This window comes from Pseudophryne corroboree, chromosome 3, assembly GCF_028390025.1.
Source record: "Pseudophryne corroboree isolate aPseCor3 chromosome 3, aPseCor3.hap2, whole genome shotgun sequence".
NCBI classification, from domain to species: Eukaryota; Metazoa; Chordata; class Amphibia; order Anura; family Myobatrachidae; genus Pseudophryne; species Pseudophryne corroboree.
The window spans coordinates 769,893,822-769,913,283 of NC_086446.1; the positions used below are offsets into that span (position 1 = coordinate 769,893,822).

Consider the following 19,462-nt stretch of genomic DNA (forward strand, 5'->3'; position numbering starts at 1 on the left):
ATCAAAAAAGAAATTCCCTTTTGGCCAAGCTAACGTCAGATCTAAGCTGCACCTTTCAGGTGATCCACTGCTAGTAGAGGCCAAACAGATAATAGATAATTAACGGTACCTCAGGTGCGCTAATATGTTAATATTACAATATAATAAAATTATCAACATTCGTGTATCTAATGTGATATCAGTTTCCTGATCATTTTATTATATTGTGTAACTTCGAGTGACCATTTGCAATAAAGTTATTCCACCAATCAAGGATGCTGTAATATTAACACATTAGCCCACCTGAGGTACCTTTTCTTATCTAATGTATATATATATATACTAGGTGCTTCATCGTGCCCTACGGGCGCTCTTCACACCGTCGCAAGGGGCTACGCCCCTTAACCCTTGCATGCCTTTCTGGGGTTTAATATTTGTATTATATAGAGTATTACCTGCATTCCTTTGTTAGTGGTTAAATATTGCACAATGAAAGGGCGTGCGATGGTGAAGGAGGCGCAGCCCCTTGCGACGGCGTGAACACCACCTGCAGGGCACAATGTACAGAATGTAGCGGGTGCGGGGGGGACTGTGGATGGGGGAGGGTGTCTGCAGATGCTGCGGGTGGAGGGGGTGGCGGAAGCGAGGGGGCCGGATGGGGAAGGGTCGGGAGATGCTGCGGGTGGGGGAGGGACAGAGGAGTGGGGGCTGCAGATGGGGGAGGGGTCCGGAGGCACTGCAGGTGGGGGAGGGGCAGGGGTGCCAAGGGTGGGAGAGGGGCAGGTGCGGGGATGTTGCGGATGGGTGAAGGGTTCCAGAGGTGCTGTGGGATGGGAAGGGGCTGGGGGGGGGGGGGGTAGGTGGTCCGGAGGTGCCGTGAGTAGGGGAGGGGAAGGTACGGGTAGTGCGGCGGATGGGGAAGGGGGTCCGGAGGTGCTGCAGGTGGTGGAGGGGCAGGTGGGGGAGGGGTGGGGGAGGGGGGCACCGCGGATGGAGGAGGGTGTCTGCAGATGCTGCAGGTGGAGGGGGGGCAGGTGTGGGTGGAGACATATATGGGAGGTGGATGGTGGAGGGGGTCTGGAGGTGCTGTGGGTGGTGGAGGGGCGGAGGAGTGGAATCCGCGGGTGGTGTAGGGGTCTGGAGGCACAGCGTGTGGGGGAGGGGTGGGGTGCCGCATGTGGTAGAGGGGAAGGTGCGGAGGTGTGGTGCATTGGGGAGGGGTCTGGAGGCGCTACGGGTACTGTACCTGCCAAAAAGGTAGTTGGAGGGCATGCAGTAACAGGGCCAGGACAGGGGTGACAGGGTCAGAACAGGGGTGACGGGGCCAGGACAGGGGTGACGGGGCCAGGACAGGGGTGACAGGATCAGAACAGGGGTGACAGGGGCGACGGGGCCAGAACAGGGGGCGACAGGGCCAGGACAGAAATGACAGGGACAGGATAGGGGTGACATGGCCAGGGTAGGGGCGGCAGGACCAGGACAGGGGTGACAGGGCCAGTATAGGGTTGACAGGGCAAGCACAGGGGTGACAGGGCCTGGATAGGGGTGACAGGGCCAGGATAAGGGTGACAGGGCCAGGATAAGGGTGACAGGGACATAACAGAACACAGGGCACGGGAGAGATTGGTATTAGGGACAGAACAGTGGTGACAGACAGATGTGTCTTACCGAAGTCACTGCTGCTGGCTGCTGCTGTTCCACTCCAACCTGTTGGGATCTGCTGCTGCTGGAGACTTGGCATGGCTGACTCTCTCAGGCTGGAGTCCTGCTTCCCCTGCCTGTCCGCATCCCCCCCCCCCTCCTCAGTCACACACCGCAGCACCGCAGACCTCGCGCAGCTGCCGGGCACTGTGGTAAGGTGAGACTGGGAGTGACTGGTTAGCCCCCAGGAGATGCTGCGGCTGGAGGGAGGAGGGGGTCATAGCATGCACGTGGCATGGACCTCACGGCTGCTGGGCACTGTGGTAAGGGGAGACTGGGAGTGACTGGTTAGCCCCCAGGAGACGCTGCGGCTGGAGGGAGGAGGGGGTCATAGCATGCACGTGGCGTGGACCTCACGGCTGCTGGGCACTGTGGTAAGGGGAGACTGGGAGCTGGTTAGCCCCCAGGAGACGCTGCGGCTGGAGGGAGGAAGGGGTCGGAGCCTGCAAGCAGCGCGGACTTCTGCAGCGCTGCCCGCCAGCTAAAGTGTGTGAAGGAGCTGGGCGCACCTCACTGCGGGTGGCAGCACTGCAGCTAGCGGTGGGGTTGCCGGGGCTGGAGATAACAGAGGCAGTATGGAACCTGCACAGCAGCAGGTGCCCCACAAAACTGCAGCTAAGAAGCGTGGAGTGTGCCAGAAAGTGACGCTCCTCCGCGCCAGAGAGACCCTAATGAGTATGCTGATGTGGGGGGTCAAGCACACAGTGAGCCGGTGCCCATCTGTCTGTACGGCATACCCCCTCACACACCCCCATACCTCCCAACTGTCCTGATTTTCGCGGGACAGTCCCATTTTTTAGGGTCTGTCCCGCTGTCCCATCCGCGGGCCACAGTGTCCCGCGGTGGTGGTGGTGTTGATGTGTGTGTGTGTGGGGGGGGGGGGGGGGGCAGTTGGAAAGCTCCTGTACTCGCTGTTCTGCTTAGCAGAGCAGCGGTGCATTTAGTGGAGACAGAGGGAGAGGGGGCATCAGGGGGTACGGATTAAGGGGGGGTTCCAGCAGTTGAGCCGGATTAAGGGGGGGGCAGGGGGTACGTACCATGGGCACCACAGTTTTCGGGGGGCCCCCGGCTGGAGTAGCTCTGTCCCAGCTCAGAAGCTCCCCCGTCCTGCCAGCAACAACGGCAGCATTGTGCTACAGTCAGCACACGCTGCTGCGTGTAGTCAGGTCTGTGGTGTTGCAGGGAGGCAGCAGTCTCCCTGCTTTCTTCTGCCTGTGCGGGTGTGTAGGGGGAGCGACCACCTCCTCTGGATTTAGCCCTAGCTGAGGGGCCAAAATCCAATTTAAAAAAAAAAAATCCTGGATTTTGCATAAGGGGGCGTGGCCACGCGTGGCGAGATTAGGCCACGCCCCCAACACACAGCAGGCTCAGCAATGAGATAGGGCTCAAGTGCCCTGGGCCCCCCAGACTCATAATCCGCCCCTGGGGGCATGCCAGCAGCTCACAGAGCGCTGGGCATGCCCCTCACTGACAAAAACGGGGACCCTCCTGTGAAGCCACGCCCCTTTTCGCCGAGTGTGTGTCCCTCCTTCTGCCTGAAGAAAGCTCCTGAAGAAAGCTGGGAGGTATGCACCCCTGCCTGTGCCATGCCCATACTATCTGCTTCTGCTCCTAGTGTCCTATAGATTTATCCAGATCTGTGACTCATTTGAATAACTCCGCCCACTGTTGTGACTCCGCCCAGCGTCAGCAAATGAAGCACAAAGTCACAGAATAGGGCTATTATATAGGAGAGATATATATATATATACACACAAACATGGGCGCCATCTTGAATCTAAGTCAGATTTCCTGCACAGTTTTTGAAACAAAAGGGTGTACTCATACCTCCCAACTTTTCATTCCCATGAAGAGGGACACACGCGCGGCGAAGCCGTGCGCGCACCAGAAAAGGGGCATACTCCTTAGAAAAGGGGGGCGTGGCTTCGCGGAGGACCCGCGATCGCGAGCCATGCTCCCGTTTTTCGTCACTGAGGGGGCATGCCCAGCGCTCTGTGAGCCGCTGGCATGCCCCCTCTCCCTCTGACTCCAGTTAATAGACGCTGTCCCGCGAAAATCGGGACAGTTGGGAGGTATGGTGTACTGCAACTTTTGAATCACTATATATATATATATTTCATACCTGTGTAAATAAGAAATGCTAGGCATATATTGCAATTGTGATGTAACATCTGACAAAAAAAGATTTTAATATATACCTTGTGTTGCCCACTGTCACATTCTATAATACGTAATATAGGTTTTACTTAAAAAAATATATAAAAGGTGGCCCCGCTGAGGCAAGGTGCGCATGGCAGAAACACCCTAGTATATTTCTGTAGCACAGAGTAATACTGGGGGTGATAAAGCACGACCACCCATATACAGGAAATGTATGCTTTCCCTAGTGCAGGGTAATATGGTCAGGTGATCACAGGCAGGCACCAGACAATGGCTAGTAGGGGGGGCCTCATCATGTGAGAGAGTTGTCCCTGAATGTATGGGGGGGCCAGACTGGGGGAGACCTTCTCCCATGATCTTTCTGCAGTGTATGGGTTAATGGGCAAGAGAGGGGTGGTAGTGAGATTTATCAAACCTTCTATAGAGGGGTGTAGTATGTTATGCTGGCAGCTGGGCGAGCGCAAATGAGCCCCTTGCGGGCTCGCCACACTATTTATTCTCCATCCACGGGGGTCGTGGACCCCCAAGAGGGAGAATAGTTGTCGGTATTCGGGGTGCCAGGATTCCGGCGCCGGTATTCTGAGCGCGGGGATCCCAACAGCCGGCATCCTGAAGACCACCCCTACAGAGAAATGTATAATTTATCTAGTACATTCTATACATTGATAGCTGAAATCTCATTGGTTGCTTCTGTCAAATTCCCACTTGTCTCTTTTGAAAGTTTAGTAAATCTCCCCCAATCTCTAGTGATCACAGATATTATTAAGGGGGCACCTAGGTTGAAAGGTCCCATCTTGCTCTCTATCTTTGTAGCTACTATGCCGGGGGAGAAATATGGGGACTTGCAGTCTTTACCTCCACCTTTTTTGGATTTTGTTTTACAAAAGTCATGCATACCCGCGACAACGTCTTTTCCAAATCGGTCCCTGGAGGTCATCTGGACCTGTGGTGGTGGAAAAGGACATCTTTTTTTTTTTTATATATATTCCCCTCATCGCTGTGGAGGATGAGCCTCACAGCACAGGGGTTAGAGACCTCCATGTCTCGAGACTGTGAGCTCTCTCAAACAGGGCCCTCTCTTCCCGATGTCTCGCGTCTGCACCGCCTTGGTCTGCCTCAAACGTTCCTGTCATGTTTAACGTCAATGTGTGTAATTTTCATGTGTAATTTGTACTACTTTTATACAGATGGAGCCATATTTATCTTGGCTTCTCTGCTGCACCTAGGTGCACCATGGTTTATTATCATAAACCCTTCATCTATTGTTCTCAGCTGCAATACAATACAGAGAGAACAATACATCAGGGGATTAAGTCATTACAGCAGGGGATTAAGTCTGACTGCCCTGGCTCAGGTAATCCTATTAAAGGCCAAGATAAAGATGGCTCCTTCTATATTTGCTATTTCAAATTGTGTATGTAAGATATTATGTTTTATTTTTGGCGTCTTACAAATAAATGATGATGATGTCTCCACTGGAAATATTGGTGAACAGGGCTGAGGCTGTAGCAGGGTTTATCAACACACCAGCCGATGCCTTACAACTACGAACAGCCCAATTACTCAACCAGTGGAGTGGTTTACACGTCCTGCTGTGAGATTGCCTGACGTCTGCCTCATAAAAGCCAGTAGGATGTACGGACTCCAGGCCCTCATATAGAATGGGTGAAGGGTGCAGTCTCCCCTATACTCCAAAGAAAGATTCCAGTAAACAGCGCAGCGCAGGGATGCTGTGACATTCCCGGGTAACAGCTGCACCGCGACAAAGGGGGGGTCACGCGCTTACAGGAGGAAAAATCAGTGATGAATTCTACCAGCTGAAAGGCAAAGAAGCAATCAGCAGGGCAGGAGCAACACATGAGCCGCATCCTTATGTGGCACTTATGTCTAGGACATAGAAACCCCAGAGCGATCGGAAGCTGCTAAATGACAGGCGCACTGATCAGTGCAGCCAGACAATGAGACGTGATAGCTGCTGGAAAGGAAAAATGCTAAGTAAATCTCTCCCATATACCAGCGGTAACAGCAGAGACGGGCGGCCCCTGTACATGATACACACGCAGACATTATATACATGGGAAACGAGCACCGAGACCCTGGGAGAGAATTAGCATTTACTCACAGACATCACAGATCAGTTACACAGCAGACTTTCACAGCACAGAACCTCTGCGCCATGTTCCCTGTACATAACATGACATACAAAAACACAACAGTTATCAGTAGTAGGGATGTAAGGGTCCCACCTGATGAGGTCACCGGAACGTGGTAGGTGGGCCCACATTTTTGGCCAACACTGTGCTAAGAACCTCAATTTTACTCCACGTTAAAAATGTAGAGTTTATTATAATTGTTCTGGTTACCAGTGTTCTTAGGCCCTCATTTAGAAATGGACGCAGTACGCTGTATACGCAGCAAGATCTGCGTCCATCTTCTCACATGCTGGAGGCCGCCCAGCACAGGGCAAGGCCGCCCAGCATATGTGGAGGCATCTAATTATGGTTGTCCCCTGGCAGTGCAGTCAGGCGGTCCACCGCCAGTTTTTTAATCAGAGCAAGTACACGGTGGAGCACATGTAGGGGCGTGCACAAGCACTGTGGCTGGTGCGCATGTGCAGACCTCCCGAATATAGCCGATGTGTACAGACGTGCTGCTGCGTTTGGGTCTGAATGCCCCCCTTAGTGCTTAGAGTGTGCTCCTGCATTTTCTTTTTTTTTCTGTGTGGCACTACTAGTCTCACCAAGGTAGCACCTCTTATGTTTAAAATTAGGGTGTGCAATTTTTCAGGCACCCCACATGTCAGCATGCTATTACTCAAGTACACGTACTCAAGTGTCAGTGTGCCATTATTAAGGGGACCCATGTGTCAGTGTGCTATTATACAGGGACCCCACGTGTCAGTGTGCTATTATACAGGGACCCCACGTGTCAGTGTGCTGTTATACAGGGACCCCATGTGTCAGTGTGCTGTTATACAGGGACCCCACGTGTCAGTGTGCTGTTATTCAGGGACCCCATGTGTCAGTGTGCTGTTATTCAGGGACCCCATGTGTCAGTGTACTATTATTCAGGGACCTCACGTGTCAGTGTGCTGTTATTCAGGGACCCCACGTGTCAGTGTGCTGTTATTCAGGGACCCCATGTGTCAGTGTACTATTATTCAGGGACCTCACGTGTCAGTGTGCTATTATTCAGGGACCTCATGTGTCAGTGTGCTGTTATTCAGGGACCCCATGTGTCAGTGTACTATTATTCAGGGACCTCACGTGTCAGTGTGCTGTTATTCAGGGACCCCATGTGTCAGTGTGCTGTTATACAGGGACCCCACGTGTCAGTGTGCTGTTATTCAGGGACCCCATGTGTCAGTGTGCTGTTATTCAGGGACCCCATGTGTCAGTGTACTATTATTCAGGGACCTCACGTGTCAGTGTGCTGTTATTCAGGGACCCCACGTGTCAGTGTGCTGTTATTCAGGGACCCCATGTGTCAGTGTACTATTATTCAGGGACCTCACGTGTCAGTGTGCTATTATTCAGGGACCTCATGTGTCAGTGTGCTGTTATTCAGGGACCCCATGTGTCAGTGTACTATTATTCAGGGACCTCACGTGTCAGTGTGCTGTTATTCAGGGACCCCATGTGTCAGTGTGCTGTTATTCAGGGACCCCATGTGTCAGTGTACTATTATTCAGGGACCTCACGTGTCAGTGTGCTGTTATTCAGGGACCCCATGTGTCAGTGTACTATTATTCAGGGACCTCACGTGTCAGTGTGCTGTTATTCAGGGACCCCATGTGTCAGTGTACTATAATTCAGGGATCCCATGTGTCAGTGTACTATTATTCAGGGACCCCATGTGTCAGTGTACTATTATTCAGGGACCCCATGTGTCAGTGTGCTGTTATTCAGGGACCCCATGTGTCAGTGTACTATTATTCAGGGACCTCATGTGTCAGTGTACTATTATTCACGGACCCCATGTGTCAGTGTACTATTATTCAGGGACCCCACGTGTCAGTGTGCTATTATTCAGGGACCTCACGTGTCAGTGTACTATTATTCAGGGACCCCATGTGTCAGTGTACTATTATTCAGGGACCCCATGTGTCAGTGTACTATTATTCAGGGACCCCATGTGTCAGTGTGCTGTTATTCAGGGACCCCACGTGTCAGTGTACTATTATTCAGGGACCCCACGTGTCAGTGTACTATTATTCAGGGACCCCACGTGTCAGTGTACTATTATTCAGGGACCCCATGTGTCAGTGTACTATTATTCAGGTACCCCACGTGTCTGTGTACTATTATTCAGGGACCCCACGTGTCAGTGTACTATTACTCAGAGACCCCATGTGTCAGTGTACTATTATTCAGGGACCCCATGTGTCAGTGTGCTATTATTCAGGGGACCCCACATGTCAGTGTGCTATTACTGCTATTACTCAGGGACCCCACATGTCAGTGTGCTATTATTCAGGGACCCCACGTGTCAGTGTACTATTACTCAGGGACCACACGTGTCAGTGTACTATTACTCAGGGACCCCACGTGTCAGTGTACTATTATTCAGGGGATCCCACATGTCAGTGTGCTATTACTCAGGGACCCCACATGTCAGTGTACTATTATTCAGGGGACCCCACGTGTCCACATAACCTCACATATCTTGTCTTCCAACATTGCTGGGTGATCATATCATACAACCCATTAAGAACCTAGCAATCTGGTGGACCGTTATGTGACAGGTAGTATCTATCCTTGTGTATCAATGCCTATTTCCCTATAGATTGTAAGCTTGCGAGCAGGGCCCTCCTACCTCTATGTCTGTCTATGGGCAGGATTTACTCAAGGGAAAATGCGGTAAAACCCCCATTTTACCGCATTTTCATATGTACTAACTCCTGACCGCCGCGTTTTCGCCCCATATGGGTATCGCCATCTTTTTATGGCGATACCCTATAGAAGTCTATGGGACTCTTACCGCCGCCGCCGGATCCCGCCGCCGCCCCGCTCACGACGACCCCCCCCTAACCCCCGGCATACCTGAGAGGCTGCTGGTGCGGCCCCCCTCCTCCTTCTCTCCCGCAGCACAGCCTTGTCTCCTTCCGGCTGCAGGGGGGAGGAGGAGGAGCCCAGGGACTCCCTGCGCACGTCACCTCCCGGGTCTGGGAGGTGACGGAGACCTTCGCTGACCCCCGCTGACATCGTCGCGGGGGGCCTCCTATACCGCATTGCGATACTAATCGCATATGTTAGTACATATGCGATTAGTATCGCTGTGGCAGTTGGCGAGGGGCGGCGATGTCTTATAGTACATCCCGCCCTGGGTCTTTGCCCAGTTTTGTTTTATAACTGTTGTTCTAATTGTAAACCGCAACGGAATATGCTGCGCTATATAAGAAACTGCTAATAAATAAATAAAATATTACTCAGGGACCCCATGTGTCAGTGAACTACTATTCAGGGGCCCCACATGTCAGTGAACTACTATTCAGGGGCCCCACATGTCAGTGTGCTATCATTCAGGCACTTCACTTTTACAGCGTGTAATAAAATATTCTAATATATAGCATGGCATATAGATGTTGGTTGTTATAAAATACAGCATGAGGAGGGCACACAGATCGCTGCTAGCTCGTGTCCCTTTGCTATTTCTGGCACCATGAATAAGGAATAAGTAGGTGCTAACTGCTAAGCTGCCTATCCTTTGACGGATTTAGATAATTACTATCCACACAGGTCCAAACCCAAAATATATACACAGACACAATGAGTGGCGTTATACGGTCACAGTTTTTATTATTACATATGTAAATGAATAGGTAGCCAAGAAATTGCTGCAAGTCCCAACACTAGCCATAAATGGAATTAACAAATAGTGGAGCACTTACACCCCCAGTGCAACCCGAGTTACGAAGGCACCACACCCCCTTAACTGGCTTAGAACTACTGCGCCCAACCTCGAGGAAGAAGCCTAGGTCACCCCTTGAGGGCAGAGACAACTTGTTCTATGAAAGGGAAAGTTCCCCGCAACTACTTCTTGTGCCACTATGGCCACACCAAGGGGTCTATTCATGAAGCAGTGAAAAGTGTGGAGAAGAATCAGTGGAGAAGTTGCCCATGGCAACCAATCAGCATTGAAGTAACATTTATAATTTGCATACTATACAATTGTATGGAGCAGCTGATTGGTTGCCATGGGCAACTTCTCCACATGCTCACTTCTCCACTCTTTTCACTGCTTCATGAATAGACCCCTAAGTGCAATGCATTCCTCCAAGACAGGTTCTAAAGGAACTCCAGCGACCCAGAAGACTCTACAATGCCACCCCAAAGTGACCAATGCCAGGTCACGTGGAAGAGGACACCTATCCAGGCGATGCAAGAAACATCAATGCGGAAAGAGGAAGTAACCTCCGGACCTCAACTCATGTAGTACTCTATGGGCCGGATGTATGAAGTCCAAGTTTGTCAGAGGTGCAGGTTCCCGGCGAACGCGGATGTTTTTTGTAAGCGCAAATCATGTACAAGGAAAAACCATGCCTTGTAAATTATTGGGGCTTTAAAAAACCGTCCGAGTTCAGCCAGGAACCCGCACCTCTGACCAACTCGCCCCTATATCTGTTCTCAATTACCCAAACAGTTCATGTTTTCCAGGTCACCTGTGTTTCTTTAAGATGTGATATTTGGTGATACACCTGTGCCTCTGCTGCGTGGTCTAGAAAACGTGAAGTGTTCGGAGTCCTGAGGACTGGGGGTTGAGAAACAGAAATTGCTAAACTATATCCCACCCTCAGTGACAGACAGGGGCTCCGTTTTGAGGGCACACGCACGTCACGGAGGGCACGCTGACACGATGTACCGGAGTGTGCCGCGAGTCAGGGGAGCAAGGACTTGCGGCATGCCCCTATTTCCATGGAGACGTTTGCTGGGGCAGGGGCGCACCGCGAGCCCGGGGGGTGGACTCGCCCCCCCCATTTCCATGGAGACCAGTGGGGACGGCCTTCCCGGCTCTCTGTGGGACCGGACTGCGGACTGGTCCACCAGCTGATCGGCCCTTCTGGCAATCCGGCCCTGCCCACCCCCATGCAATATTACTGTATCGGATGAACCCGCCACCCAACACGTCAATGTAGGACTCAATATACATTTTAACCCTGGACAAACCACTATATTTAGCATTTCTATTACATAAACTAGGCGCTTATGGGGGTAATGCAAACCTGATTACTAGGGTGCGTTTTTTGCATCTCTGCGATCAGGTAGTCGCCGCCTACAGGGAGAGGGTATGGAGTGTGTGCAGGGGTGCGATCGCATGTGTAGCAGAACTGCACAAACATCAGTTTCTGCTCAGCCCAGGACTTACTCATCCGCTGCGATGATCGGGGCCGGAGCGGACGTCAGACACCCGCCCTCCAAACGCCTGGTCCCTCCTGCGTTTTCCAGGACACTCCTTGAAAACGGTCTGTTGCCACCCACAAACGCCCTCTTCCTGTCAATCTCCTTGCGATCGCCCGTGCGCTCGGAAATTTCGCACCATCCCGACGCTGATCGGCGATCCCCCTTGCTGCAGTCCGACATGCTTGCGCATTGCGGTGCATACGCATGCACAGTTCAGATCTAATCGCCCGCTGTGAGAAAACGCAGCCTAGCGATCAGGTCTGAATTAGCCCCCTATGTGCCATCAGGATGTTGCAGCCTTCCGATAATCTTTAAATAACCACAATGACTTTGATTGGTTTGATTATTTAAGTTAGAGCAATGGTCTGCTGTAGTTGCAGTTTGTACCAGTGTACTGTCTGTCATTGGTTGCTATGGTTACAGTGTACCTGTGTTCTGCAGGTATTTACTTGCACATCATTGCATATTTGTTTTCAACAGCACTGGACAATGCTGTGCATGCACGATGCCACTTTGCCACTGTGTATGAGCGCCACGGTGGTACACTGGTCTGCACCACTTAGCTCCAGAAGAGACCTGCGATCACCTTCTTCGAATTGCATTTCCAGTGTCCTGCGCCGCTACCCGCATCCTGCATACACTCACCGGCAGGTGAGCTGATGACACCCGGCTCCGCTCAAGCTCTGGTCCATCTACAAGTGTGTGTAACAGTGAGTACGGCTGTACCACACCTGGCTTTTAATAAACACTAGTGAAGCAACTGGGCTGTTCGCAGTTTTATGGCATCCGCTGGTGTGTACATTTACTCTGCCACATCGACAAAACCAGTCATGGTGGTTCCAAGCGAATACTTTGTCACTGCCCCGAAACGCCCCTTTTCATGGAAACAGATATCTGGCCAAGTTGCATCTGACTCATAACAGAACGGGCATGCGCAAAAATTCATAAAGTCGCCATTTGTGTCCGTGAAGAGAGATCCGTGCAATACGGAATCAGTCCCTTACCTGTAACCACCCTTTGCAAGGTCAGGGCCCTGTATGTCGCTAGGCCCATCGGCATTACACAGTCCCCATGACACATACAGATACTGTATATACATATGGGGATTGGTGTGTGAGTTATAACCTAGCGCAGGGGATAAGAGCACACCTTCCGCCTCTCGCACTGACCCCATAGTCTGACCATCGCTAAACCTTAATAGAAGCAACTCCCTACTACAGGACTCTGCCGGCAGCTGTGTTCCAGAGTCAACGGTCTCAGCGCACAGCTAGCAGCCATCTTACCCCACCAGCACAGACTAGTCCCAGCATATGCAGCCTTGCACAGCAAGTTAGTGTCATGGAAGCAGTGCTAGAACTAGTGACTGGTATGACCTGCAGAGATGGAAGAGGTGTCTTCCCAAGTGTCTCCTGGAGTAATAGCATCTTCCCGTTTGACATTTAAAAGGGAAGTGGGAACATCTATTTGTAAAGAACCCCCCCCCCCACTCATAAATGCTTCATTGGTGAATCTTCAGACGCCACCATTGGTCTCACGATCGCTAATATCGTGCCCAGATCACACTGCAAATACAATTCTTGATAAATGGGCACCTTACAAACACAAGTAGTCCAGGAAAACAAGGTGGGGTGGGGGGTGACCAATGAGAGCAACATGGGGGATGCTGGGATCTCCGACAAAAATATGAGGGACGAAGGAGAGCCAAGAGCAGAGAGATAAGAAAGGAAGAAGACCCAAAAATGGTCAAAGTTGGCAAATTGGGCATTTATAATATGTTTCATCCCCCCAATTCCCCATTAAAGAGACAAGCAGGGTATACGGACGCCACCATGTAATGACCAGTGCTGTAAATGCAAAACAGATAATACAACAAATAGATAATAGAATCAACTAGAACAGATCAGAGATGTGAATGGTAATAAATACGTTTTACCACAGTTTTCCATCACAAAGCAGCTACAGAACAAGGATTAATGGGGGAGTAATTAACCTATCGCCTCCCATTCAGAAGCTCAGAGTAGCACTTGCAGGACTAGTAAATATATAAAGCGAGAATGACTGTACACAGAGGAGCTATGAATAGTGCTGTAACCCCTCACAGTGTACAGAGCGGGAAGCTACCTACAGCCACCTACCTCACAGTGTACAGAGCGGGAAGCTACCTACAGCCACCTACCTCACAGTGTACAGAGCGGGAAGCTACCTACAGCCACCTACCTCACAGTAAGAGTCGTACACTTGGTGCATGTCACGCTGATAGTTCATGTGACAAGCGTCACAATACTGATAGGATATAACAATTGAGAGGACTCAACAATTCGATGAGAAATGAAAAAAAGCATAGACAAATGTCCTGATAACAAAGCACAGCGACGCAGTATTACACACTATAGGGCTGACGTAGTATTATACACTATGGGGCCGACGTAGTATTACACACTATGGGGCCGACGCAGTATTACACACTATGGGGCCGACGTAGTATTACACACTATGGGGCTGACGCAGTATTACACACTATGGGGCCGACGTAGTATTACACACTATGGGGCTGACGCAGTATTACACACTATGGGGCTGACGCAGTATTACACACTATAGGGCTGACGTAGTATTATACACTATGGGGCCGACGCAGTATTGCACACTATAGGGCTGACGTAGTATTATACACTATGGGGCCGACGTAGTATTACACACTATGGGGCTGACGCAGTATTACACACTATGGGGCCGACGTAGTATTACACACTATGGGGCTGACGCAGTATTACACACTATGGGGCCGACGTAGTATTACACACTATGGGGCTGACGCAGTATTACACACTATGGGGCTGACGCAGTATTACACACTATAGGGCTGACGTAGTATTATACACTATGGGGCCGACGCAGTATTACACACTATAGGGCTGACGTAGTATTATACACTATGGGGCCGACGTAGTATTACACACTATGGGGCTGACGCAGTATTACACACTATGGGGCCGACGTAGTATTACACACTATGGGGCTGACGCAGTATTACACACTATGGGGCTGACGCAGTATTACACACTATGGGGCTGACGTAGTATTACACACTATGGGGCTGATGCAGTATTACACACTATGGGGCTGACGCAGTATTACACACTATGGGGCCGACGTAGTATTACACACTATGGTGCTGACGTAGTATTACACACTATGGGGCTGACGTAGTATTATACACTATGGGCTGAAGCAGTATTACACACTATGGGCTGATGCAGTATTACACACTATGGGGCTGACGTAGTATTATACACACTATGGGCTGACGTAGTATTACACACTATGGGGCTGATGCAGTATTACACACTATGGGGCTGACGTAGTATTATACACACTATGGGCTGACACAGTATTACACACTATGGGGCTGACGTAGTATTATACACACTAAGGGCTGACGTAGTATTACACACTATGGGGCGACGTAGTATTACACACACTATGGGGCTGACGTAGTATTACACACACTATGGGGCTGACGTAGTATTACATACACTATGGGGCTGACGTAGTATTACACACTATGGGCTGACGCAGTATTACACACACTATGGGGCTGACGTAGTATTACACACACTATGGGGCTTACGTAGTATTACACACTATGGGCTGACGCAGTATTACACACTATGGGCTGATGCAGTATTACACACTATGGGGCTGATGCAGTATTACACACTATGGGGATGACGCAGTATTACACACTATGGTGCTGACATAGTATTATACACACTATGGGGCTGACGCAGTATTACACACTATGGGGATGACACAGTATTACACACTATGGGGCTGATGCAGTATTACACACTATGGGGCTGACGTAGTATTACACACTATGGGGCTGACATAGTATTATACACACTATGGGGCTGATGTAGTATTACACACTATGGAGATGACGCAGTATTACACAATATGGGGCTGACGTAGTATTACACACTATGGCGCTGACGCAGTATTACACACTATGGGGATGACGTAGTATTACACACTATGGGGATGACGCAGTATTACACACTATGGGGCTGACGCAGTATTACACACCATGGGACTGACGTAGTATTACACACTATGGGGCTGACGTAGTATTACACACTATGGGGCTGACGCAGTATTACACTCTATGGGGATGAAGCAGTATTACACACTATGGGGCTGACGTAGTATTACACACTATGGGGCTGACGCAGTATTACACACTATGGGGCTGACGTAGTATTACACACTATGCGGCTGACGTAGTACTACACACTATGGGGCTGACGCAGTATTACACACTATGGGGCTGACGTAGTATCACACACTATGGGGATGACGCAGTATTACACACTATGGGAATGACGCAGTATTACACACTATGGGGCTGACGCAGTATTACACACCATGGGGCTGACGTAGTATTATACACACTATGGGGATGACGTAGTATTACACACTATAGGGCTGACGCAGTATTACACTCTATGGGGATGACGCAGTATTACACACTATGGGGCTGACGTAGTATTACACACTATGGGGCTGACGCAGTATTACACACTATGGGGCTGACGTAGTATTACACACTATGGGGCTGACGTAGTATTACACACTATGGGGCTGACGCAGTATTACACACTATGGGGCTGACGTAGTATTACACACTATGGGGCTGACGTAGTATTACACACTATGGGGCTGACGCAGTATTACACACTATGGGGCTGACGTAGTATTACACACTATGGGGCTGACGTAGTATTACACACTATGGGGCTGACATAGTATTATACACACTATGGGGCTGACATAGTATTACACACTATGGGGATGACGCAGTATTACACAATATGGGGCTGACGTAGTATTACACACTATGGGGCTGACGCAGTATTACACACTATGGGGATGACGTAGTATTACACACTATGGGGATGACGCAGTATTACACACTATGGGGCTGACGCAGTATTACACACTATGGGGATGACGTAGTATTACACACTATGGGGATGACGCAGTATTACACACTATGGGGCTGACGCAGTATTACACACCATGGGACTGACGTAGTATTACACACTATGGGGCTGACGTAGTATTACACACTATGGGGCTGACGCAGTATTACACTCTATGGGGATGAAGCAGTATTACACACTATGGGGCTGACGTAGTATTACACACTATGGGGCTGACGCAGTATTACACACTATGGGGCTGACGTAGTATTACACACTATGCGGCTGACGTAGTACTACACACTATGGGGCTGACGCAGTATTACACACTATGGGGCTGACGTAGTATCACACACTATGGGGATGACGCAGTATTACACACTATGGGAATGACGCAGTATTACACACTATGGGGCTGACGCAGTATTACACACCATGGGGCTGACGTAGTATTATACACACTATGGGGATGACGTAGTATTACACACTATGGGGCTGACGCAGTATTACACTCTATGGGGATGACGCAGTATTACACACTATGGGGCTGACGTAGTATTACACACTATGGGGCTGACGCAGTATTACACACTATGGGGCTGACGTAGTATTACACACTATGGGGCTGACGTAGTATTACACACTATGGGGCTGACGCAGTATTACACACTATGGGGCTGACGCAGTATTACACACTATGGGGCTGACGTAGTATTACACACTATGGGGCTGACGTAGTATCACACACTATGGCGCTGACGTAGTATTACACACTATGGGGCTGACGTAGTATTACACACTATGGGGCTGACACAGTATTACACTCTATGGGGATGACGCAGTATTACACACTATGGGGCTGACGCAGTATTACACACCATGGGGCTGACGTAGTATTATACACACTATGGGGCTGACGTAGTATTACACACTATGGGGCTGACGCAGTATTACACACCATGGGGCTGACATGGTATTATACACACTATGGGCTGACGTAGTATTACACACTATGGGGCTGATGTAGTATTATACACACTATGGGGCTGACGTAGTATTATACACACTATGGGGATGACGCAGTATTACACACTATGGGGCTGACGCAGTATTACACACTATGGGGCTGACGTAGTATTATACACACTATGGGGCTGACGCAGTATTACACACTACGGGACTGACGCAGTATTACACACTATGGGGCTGACGCAGTATTACACACTATGGGGCTGACGTAGTATTATACACACTATGGGGCTGACGTAGTATTACACACTATGGGGCTGACGCAGTATTACACTGTATGGGGATGACGCAGTATTACACACTATGGGGCTGACGTAGTATTACACACTATGGGGCTGACACAGTATTACACACCATGGGGCTGACGTAGTATTATACACACTATGGGGCTGACGTGGTATTATACACACTACGGGGCTGACGCAGTATTACACACTATGGGGCTGACGCAGTATTACACATTATGGGGCTGACGTAGTATTATACACACTATGGGGCTGGTTCTCAGTGACACGCTGCTGCCACCTAATTAGTGTCTTTTGCCACAGTTGTGTCTACGACTATAAGATAATGGAGCAGATGTATTAAGCCTGGAGAAGTGATAAAACAGTGATAAGTGCAAGGTGATAACGCACCAGCCAATCAGCTCCTAACTGTCATTTTTCAAATCCATAATGATTGGCTGGTGCGTTATCACCTTCCACTTATCACTGATTTATCACTTCTTTATCCCTTCTCCAGGCTTAATACATCTGCTCCATTGTTAGTATCAGCCTTTCCACTGGTGTACAGCCGTGCGTCTGTCTGTGAAAGGACTTTTTATAGGGATGGCCATCGATCATTACAAATCATCGATGGTTGGTGGCCAATGTCAAATAGTTTTGCCATCAATGGCAAAGAACATATGGATGGTTGTTTTTTTAATCCCACTGGTTAATGCCGGGTATACGGAGCATAGCTCTGCCCACAGAAGGGCCTGCAAAACCCTGCCCTCCAGGCTCTCATTGGCGGCGGACCATCGATGGTTTGCCTGTGAATGGTTTTATACCATCGAGGTTAACCACTGATGGTACCACAGATGATTAGTCACCGATGGCCATCCCTAACTCTTTGTGCCTCTAGAGGCAACAATAAGACGCATCATCGAAACCTGCACCTGCAGATTCCCCTTCAGAGTATGGCCCCCAGTGTAAGCAATTAAGGGGTCTATTCATGAAGCAGTGAAAAGTGTGAAGAAGTGAGCCTGTGGAGAAGTTGCCCATGGCAACCAATCAGCATTGAAGTAACATTTATAATTTGCATACTATAAACTTATACAGAGCAGCTGATTGGTTGCCAAGAGCTACTTTTCCACTGGCTTATGTCTCCACTCTTTTCACTACTTCATGAATAGACCCCTTAGGGCGGGATGTATTAAAGCAAAAATGCGGTAAAACCCCCGAAAACGGGGGTTTTACCGCATTTTCATATTTACTAACACCCTACCGCCGCGTTTTCTGCATCCAGGGTATCGCCATCTCTGGATGGCGATACCCTATAGAAGCCTATGGGTTTTTTTTCACCGACCGCCGCAACCCGCCAACACCGCCGCAGACACCTCCCCCCCTCCCCCCTGGCTTACCTTCCTCCAGGCTGCCCTGGACCCGGAAGGTAGTCTCCTCCTCCCCCTAGCAACGCAGCCGGACGTCCTTCCGGCTGCAAGGGGGAGAAGGAGGCGCCGGGGGCAGCCTGCTGCTGCTTCCCGGCGTCTAGCCAGTGTGGGGACGCCTGGAGGTGACGGAGACCCCCCGCAGACCACCTAACAGGTATCGCGGGGGGCCTCCGTCACCGCATCGCGATGTTAGTACATATGCGATCAACATCGCTGCGGTAACCGGCGAGGGGCGGCGATGTATGTTAATACATCCCACCCTTAGTGTCTAAGGGGTCTATTCTCGAAGCAGTGAAAAGAGTGGAGAAAAGGATCAGTGGAGAATTTGCCCATGGCAACCAATCAGCTTTGAAGGAAGCATTTATCAAGTACATTCTATGAAATGTAATGGAGATGCTGATTGGTTGCCATGGGCAACTTTTTCAGTTGGTCTTTCTGCATTCTTTTCACTGCTTCATGAATAGACCCCAGATTTATCAAGCCTTGGAGAGTGATAAATAGCACGGTGATAAAGTACCAACCAATCAGCTCCTAACTGTCATTTTTCAAACACAGCC

The 19,462-nt window shown here is 50.0% G+C and overlaps 2 protein-coding genes across 8 annotated transcripts in view; both read right to left on the reverse strand.

Annotated features, from left to right (window-relative positions):
• The window catches only part of PHB2 (prohibitin 2), a 124,208-nt gene extending 111,561 nt beyond the window's left edge, over positions 1-12,647 (reverse strand). Inside the window, exon 1 of the mRNA XM_063962501.1 lies at positions 12,643-12,647. The gene's annotated coding sequence lies outside the window, so the exon portion shown is untranslated. The remainder of the gene's footprint in view (positions 1-12,642) is intronic.
• CLSTN3 (calsyntenin 3) overlaps positions 1-19,462 on the reverse strand; it is a 122,771-nt gene that overhangs the window by 58,968 nt on the left and 44,341 nt on the right. The window lies entirely within an intron of this gene.